Source organism: Caretta caretta, chromosome 5, assembly GCF_965140235.1.
Source record: "Caretta caretta isolate rCarCar2 chromosome 5, rCarCar1.hap1, whole genome shotgun sequence".
Classification (NCBI taxonomy): Eukaryota; Metazoa; Chordata; order Testudines; family Cheloniidae; genus Caretta; species Caretta caretta.
This window is the reverse complement of record NC_134210.1, coordinates 109,230,464-109,238,503: the sequence shown is the minus strand read 5'-3', so window position 1 is coordinate 109,238,503 and position 8,040 is coordinate 109,230,464.

The following is an 8,040-nucleotide window of genomic DNA, read 5'->3' as shown; positions in this document are numbered from 1 at the left end:
AGTCCCACTGACAGTCAATGGGCTTTGTGCTCCTAATTCATGTCAGCATTTTTGAAAATCTCACCCTAAATTCAGACTAGTTCTTCTCAATTGTCTGACACATTTTATTCCTCTTGAAGAACGATGGTTTACAAGGCACGTAATGCTTCAGTTATTTGTTTTCTTCACTGACATGGGATACATCCAGGTGATACATAAAACACAATGTACTGGGTGCAGTTTAGTAACCGAAAATCCAGGGGATACACATAGACTTTGAAATACCTGGGTAATTCTTTGTCTTTCTTCATGCAGATGTCATCATTAGGTGTGGTGCAAGAACTCAGAAATAGAGAGCTATGTGAGAAAAGATCTGTCTTGTTGCAAAGGCAAGTTACATTTTTCATCACAGTGCTGATGAACATAGCTCTCCCTTTCTTGTCTTGCCCACTGTTCAGACTGGTGCTGCACTGGGACTTCAGGGAGGTTTATATTATCCCTACTACTATTCAAAAATTAAATAGCCCAGCCCTTCTGGTTTCCAGGGAAATCTTCCAAATATAAAACATTGGAATTTTCTCTTCCTGCACCCGCAGATAGCTCAGAGCAGCAGCTGTAAGAGGGGTGTGAACTTTCCACAATCCTCTCACAGGGTGTTAACTTTGAAACAAGTAAATGTTGCCAACTTTGCACAGCTTTTATGTGAGTTTTGCACTATTTGGTGTTTTTCTTAAAGCCCCAGCAACTGGAGACATGTGAGAATTTCCTCTCTTTTTATTTAAAAAAAAAAGTGTCCAGTCTTCATGGCTGCAGAGAAAAGTCTTGACAATGTGACTCCCCAAAGGGTCAAAGAACCAACCAAAATCTCATGATTAACACTGGCTTTTGGTAATATCAAGTTGCTAAATGACATTACCTAGATCATAGCTGATCATCCTATTAGAAAGATCAAACAAATATCTTTTTCCATTGTTGTTGGATAGAGTGAGCAATAAAAAAGTGCAACATTATAAGTGACAGCACTGTAGAGTCACCATTCCTTTCCTAACTTTTCCAACCACCTGCTGAATTCCTTGCTTTCTGCTGATCAGAACGGTGAGGGTGCTGGTAAGAGAATGCAGCCACTGTAAGCTTTTTCTAGCCCTGACCCCAGTCAGGAGTAGGTGTGTGGAAAGCGTGAATTGCTGTTCCTGAGGCTATATATTTTTATATATACATACCTACATACATACATACACACACACACACACACACAATATAACAGATGTGATGTTTAATTTTTGGCCAGGGTATACACAAGACAGAGTACAAACAATCTGGAGCGCTGTCAAGAGTTTTTGTCTATACTTGATTTAGTCACACACACAATTCCCTGAATTTTAAAAGACTTTTTTCTTTAAATAAGATCCAATTCTCATCTAATAACTTTCATTAATCTGATAATTTAAACTAAAAAGTAGGTTTAAGTTTTATATAAGAAAAAGTAGAGAAAAAAGGAAATTGTTAAGATTTTATATAATTAAAAGCCATTTTGAGGTGGTTACTCCCTTAAAAGGGAAGATTGCGCATAAAGAAGCACACTTTGGTGGCGAGGACTTCTTCAGTGTAAACTGACAGCAGCTATTAGGATTGGTGGCTGAGTTACTGAACAAAAGGAAGATGGAAAAAAATACAAGAATAAACTGAAAAGTCAAGGGATATTTTTAAAATTATATTATGTACGTTGTGGTACTTAGCAGTGTTAAAGGTCTCAATGAAGATCGGGGCCCATTGTGCAATCACATAGGATTAGGTGAGAAAAGGATCATTGAATAGTCTAAAGGGGTGTGACTGCAATAAAGGATTAGAACCAGGGGTTGGTTTGTTAAGTAAAGGATGGACTAAGTTGCAACCAAGATAATGACTAATAAGTTTAGATTCACACTGTGCATGGGGTTAGGGAAGGGTATCCTAGCATTATTGCTGGAGAGAGCAGAGACAGGCCATGAATAATAGCTGTACAGCTGGCCTAGAACAGGACATGGAATGTTTTCTCCATTTGTCTGCCATGTGTCTGGCAACCACTGCCCCAGTGTACGCTTCCATGCACATACTGGTAGGTGTTTCCTACAGCTTAACTGAGCAGAAACATATACCACCAAACATGAGACTGTAGAAATGTGCTGGATTACATGAGGTGCTTGGGGAAATTCTTGGAACACTGCATCACTTTTTAGAAGTGTCCCAAATTGGTCCCTACTCCCACCTGGCATAAACCACCCCACAGATACAACCCCACCCTCCTCTTTCACCACTTCACTGATTGGGGATGTTTTAGCTCATTCAAATGCATTTATCATGTTGACAACTATGCCAGGATGCTTCATCATCTGCAGAGGAACACCCCTTTTCAGATATACTTAAACATCTCTTTACCCACCACCTGTCAACAAGCATTTGCCACACCTTGTGTACTGAACAGGTTTCTCCCAGTCATTACGGACTTATTTAATGTGCAGCAAGCCTGAGAATTGAATCTATAGTGCACTAGCATGCCAGCACTAACGGGCGGTGTGGAGTCTGTTACCATACACTACGAGCCCCATAGTGTGCTTTGATGAACTACTGTTTGAAACTTTTGGCATGCAGTTAAAGATGACATGACAATCTTGTATGACTTCATCCCCCTCCCACAACTCTGAGTTTCTGCTCCTAACCTTAACACTAGATTAATAAAGTTTATTTCTGGAAATAAAAACATCAGATATTAATATTAGCTACAATTGTTTTATTTAGTACCACCATGCCACTAAACTAAGTCACTTTTTGTGAAAAAGCTAAGTAAGCACAAAAAAGTAAATTTAAACCTAATGAAAGTGTGTATTGGTTTTGGATTAAGATTTGGGTTGTCACTTGCTAATAATGCAGAATTTAATCCTAAAAAAAATTCCCAAAATACATAAAATCTGATTTAAATTACTCACATGTCTATTTATACAGCTTTTGTGAGAGAACCATCAGCCATTGGAGTCATTTCACTCCAGGTTCTGAGGATAGCTAAAGCACAGTAAGCGGAGAAAAACCTTTCAGATATGCCCAGAGTTCTGTGCAAATATTAATGGTGGGAATGAGCAAAAAAATGTGGATCCAGACTGGAAAATCAGCTAATATTTTTGCAGTGGTAGGTTGGGTTTGGATCCAGAGTTCAGCTTTGGGAATATCTTTGCTACTTATTTCAATTAGAGATCTCAACATTTTAGGTCTTACTTACCTTAATAACTTTATAATTTTGGTACACTATTGGCCTGGTATAATTCCATTGACTTCATTGGAGTTACACTAGGAATTGAATCTCATCTGAATTCTCTGTAATGCAATTCTGACTCAAGCCAGTGTTACTAGTACCTCATCTGGATGCTACAAGATTCACGGACGTATTTAAGAATTAAGGAAAGCAATAAGCAACCTTAGAAGTCTTATCTTTTGCATGTTCTGGGTGATCTCAAAACACACAGTGCTCTTCATGTGATAAATTAAAGATGTACTATGTAAATAAATGGTTAAAATTGAGATTTGTGTATTAATATACTATATCAAAGTGACAAGGGAATTTGCAATTTATAGCCTAATAGAATGAAGAGCCATTTTCCACCAAGATTGGTGGGAATCATGCATAACAAAATAGGAATGCCAAGCACTGCACATGAGTTTCCTTATACATCACATTGAACATTCAGCCCTAAATAACTGACTTATCAGGAGAGGAATGTATTTATGAATAGGGACTTCCATATTCAATAGCCTTCTTCATCAACAAATTTCACAGGCTTGGGGCTTGCAATGGGGTGTCAGGAATACAAAAATTCAGATAACTAAGTTGAGATATTCAAACCTCAAGCAAAAGCTTTTAGTGTTCAATATTAAAGCAAACTGGCTAGGGTTTTTAGTACATGACAGAATGTTGATACAAGGACATTGGGGTTTGCTTGTTGAAAAATATATAACTTTTTTTTCCAGACTACACACAAACTTAACTTTTCAATTGCCATATGTGTCTCGAAGGCATTTTCGGTCTTAGAAGCTTTTTTATTGCAACTGGCATATTATTCAGGACAGGTGAACTAATTCACATGAAATAAGCAAACTTCAGAAATGGTTTTGAGCTTTGTGGGATTTTTACCCAGGTTTAGCCGAGATCAGAAATTAAAGTATCAAAATACACAAGGCAAATGCTAGGGCCTGTGTCCCAGAAGATAAAACAAGAACATTTCAGTACTATTAAATTCTTAAATTTTTTTTTAGCCACGTCTGCCATACTGTTCCAATTTTTCAAAGAACGCAGCCCTCCAATATGAGTAAGTGAATCAAGAGAACAAATGCTCAGTGTTATGGGTTTATGTTTAACTTTTTCAAGGTGCCAGAAAATTTTCTTCATGTTATTTTAAGACGTGGGTCTGCAGAAAATAAGGATGTTAGTCCACACAGAGATTTCTTTATCTCAGAGAATGAAAGAGGGAAAAACAAAGAGAGAATGAATTTAAGGTTCTTTTTTTTCTAGTATTTTCCTTTAATTAACTGAACCTCTCTCTAAAAGTGCTGCCATGTCAGTTGCCCATTGTAACATTCCCCTCGTGTTATCTGGACCGGTGATCTGCTAGGTCACTCCAATCCTTTACTCTGGGAGCCAGCCTTACCTGCTTTGCTGTGAGAGCCCCTACTCCTGGACTGTTCACACACAGCTTCTGGCATATAAAATGCTTGGATTGTGCAACCAAATGACAATATCTCCTGTCCCAGACAACCCCAGGAACTTCCGTCTTGCAGGTCCAGTTATGCCCACTAGACACTGCAAGCTTATATGAGTTCATCAATTTAAACAAAGAAATTGATATGTACCAGGCTAATTATCCCCAGGGTAGTCTCTGATGCTTCAAATCAAATGTCCTGCTTCAGGTAGAATAAAAACAAACACATTTATTAACTATAAAAGATAGATTTTTAAGTGAGTATAAGTCAAAGCACAAACATGTCGGATCTGGTCAAATGAAATAAAAGCAAAACACATTCTAAGCTGATCTTAACACTTTCAGTGCCCTTACAAACTTAGATGCCTTTCACCACAGGCTGTCCGATTGCCCTTCAGCCAGGTTCTCCCCTTTGATCAGCCCTTCAATTGCTTGGTGATGTCTGTAGATGGAGGTGGAAGAGAGAGGAAGAGCATAGCAAACATGTCCCTTTTATCATGTTCTTTCTTCCCTCTTGGCTTTGCGCCCCCCTCTCCCCTTCAGGGTCAGGTAAGCATTACCTCATCGTAGTCCCTGACTGACCAAGGGAAGTGAGGTGACTCACTGGAGAGTCCAACAGATCCTTTGTTGCTGCCTAGGCCAGTGTCCTTTGTTCCCGTGAGGCTGGGCTGGGTTTGTCTCGTACATGCCCTGACGAGGTGTGAACAGTCTCTCTGCTCCTAGAGAGTTTTGCCTGGGCTTGTTTTAAGCCATGAGGACACATTTTCAGCCTCATAACTATATATATGAAATTACAACCTATAACATTACTATATATGCCATCATGTGCCAGCAATGCCCCTCTGCCATTTACATTGGTCAAACTGGACAGTCTCTACGTAAAAGAATAAATGGACACAAATCAGATGTCAAGAATTATAACATTCATAAACCAGTCGGAGAACACTTCAATCTCTCTGGTCACGCAATCACAGACATGAAGGTCGCTATCTTAAAACAAAAAAACTTCAAATCCAGACTCCAGCGAGAAACTGCTGAATTGGAATTCATTTGCAAATTGGATACTATTAATTTAGGCTTAAATAGAGACTGGGAGTGGCTAAGTCATTATGCAAGGTAGCCTGTTTCCTCTTGTTTTTTCCTACCCCCCCCCAGATGTTCTGGTTTAACTTGGATTTAAACTTGGAGAGTGGTCAGTTTAGATGAGCTATTACCAGCAGGAGAGTGAGTTTGTGTGTGTATGGGGGTGGGGGGGATGTGAGAAAACCTGGATTTGTGCTGGAAATGGCCCACCTGATGATCACTTTAGATAAGCTATTACCAGCAGGATAGTGGGGTGGGAGGAGGTATTGTTTCATATTCTCTGTGTGTATATAAAGTCTGCTGCAGTTTCCACGGTATGCATCTGATGAAGTGAGCTGTAGCTCACGAAAGCTCATGCTCAAATAAATTGGTTAGTCTCTAAGGTGCCACAAGTACTCCTTTTCTTTTTGCGAATACAGACTAACACGGCTGTTACTCAGAAACCTGTCATTACTATAATAACAATGCTCAGTGCATCATGAGCCTTGCGAAGACACCCAACATGACAAACTTTGCATTGGATACCACACAATCGTATTATAAGGATGAACATGACGGTGCAGGGCATTCCCCTGAGATACAGAGTGTCATACCCATGTAAAATATTACTCACTCATTGTAAGCAGAAGAACCAGATTCATCTATGGATCATTGTAACCAAACTGAGGCAGTCAAGGAAGGATGGCCTTGTGCTGAAGGCACTTGGCAAAAGACTCAAACTTTGAGTTCAAATCTTGGCTTTATTAGAGACCTCTTGCATTCTTGGGCAAGTCACTTAAACCTGGTCTATACTAGAAAATTATAATCAGTTTAACGAAGTCAGTCGGGGTGTGAAAAATTCACCCCCCAAATGGCATTGTTGAGCTGACCAAAGTCCCCATGTAGACAGTGCTTCTTCCATTGATCTAGCTACAGCCTCTCAGGGAAGTGATTAACTATGCCGATGGGATAGCCTCTCCCATTGGAATAGGTAGCATCTACACAAACTCTACGGTGGCACAGCTTATTTATAAGAGCGACAAGGTGAGGTTTAGCTCATTTTTCTCATTTTTTTTTGCGTGTGGTTATTTATTGGTTTAATGAGCATGTTTCTGCTGCAATTCCAGGATGTTGCTAATTTTCTAGGTCTAGATCATAACTGGCCTTTCCATGGGTGTGGTAAGGTGTAATGAGCCTGGACCAGCCCCCCTAGCAGTCCCTGTGCTTTACCTGGCACAGTGATTGCTCCCCTCCCAGCATGCCTTGGGGTGCAAGGCATCCCTAAGGAGTCAAAAGTAGGCAGATCTGCTATTCTGCCCTCCCCACTAGCTGATGTGTGGAGCTGACTAACCATGGAGGACAGGATATGATGCACCCTCCTAAAGAATGGTGCAATGGGAGAGCTTTGCTGAACTCCTGTATGTATGATGTGGTTCCACGTGAGCTTGTTCTCAGAAGGAAACAAAATCTTGTACTGACAATGTAATGGGCTATACCTAAATGGTTAAATTCATCCTTAGTGCAGTACTCTTCAGACACCAGACACCTAATCTATCTAAGCTTTATACTATGCTCGTTAGTTCAGTTACTGAGTGCCTGACGTCAGCAACTTGCACCAGGGATGAATCTGGTCTTTTCCCCTCTCTAATTTATATCAATTTATAATACATTTTCTTGTCATTTTATTTTAGTGACTACAGATGCTCCAAAATTAGAAGAATATTGGATTTTTTTTTTAAAAAAAAACATTCACAAGCCTCCCAATTTAAGATAACCATTACTGGCGGAAAGCTGGGATTTTAATAATAATAAAAAAACCCCTCAGATTTTAGACTGAAAACAGATGTTTTGAAGTCTTGGCAACGATCTTCAAATCAAAAGGGAGAATTATTCTTCTTGCGTAGTTAGAAAAGAATTTGTTGGAAAGAATCCTTGTCAGGTACACATTCCCAGCACTCTGTTCGGGGGGGATTTTTCCTTTGGCCCAAATTCTTCAGTCCAAACAAGAATAATGACTTCACACCAGTCATTGTAGTGGGGGTATGGAGAGGGTAGGGAGCCTATGCAGGAAGCCTGTGCAGCTATTCTACATATCCCACGCACCCAAAGAACATAGGTCCACAGGGTTCCAGTGCCATAGGCTAGAGTTATGCTTTGGCTGATGGATTTGGGACTGTGGATCCACTGGCCAAAACCCCTCATGGAAGCCCGCACAGCAACTACAACCCTAGTAATTAACTATCCCAGACAGGCTCTTGTGCTGCTGAGCATTATT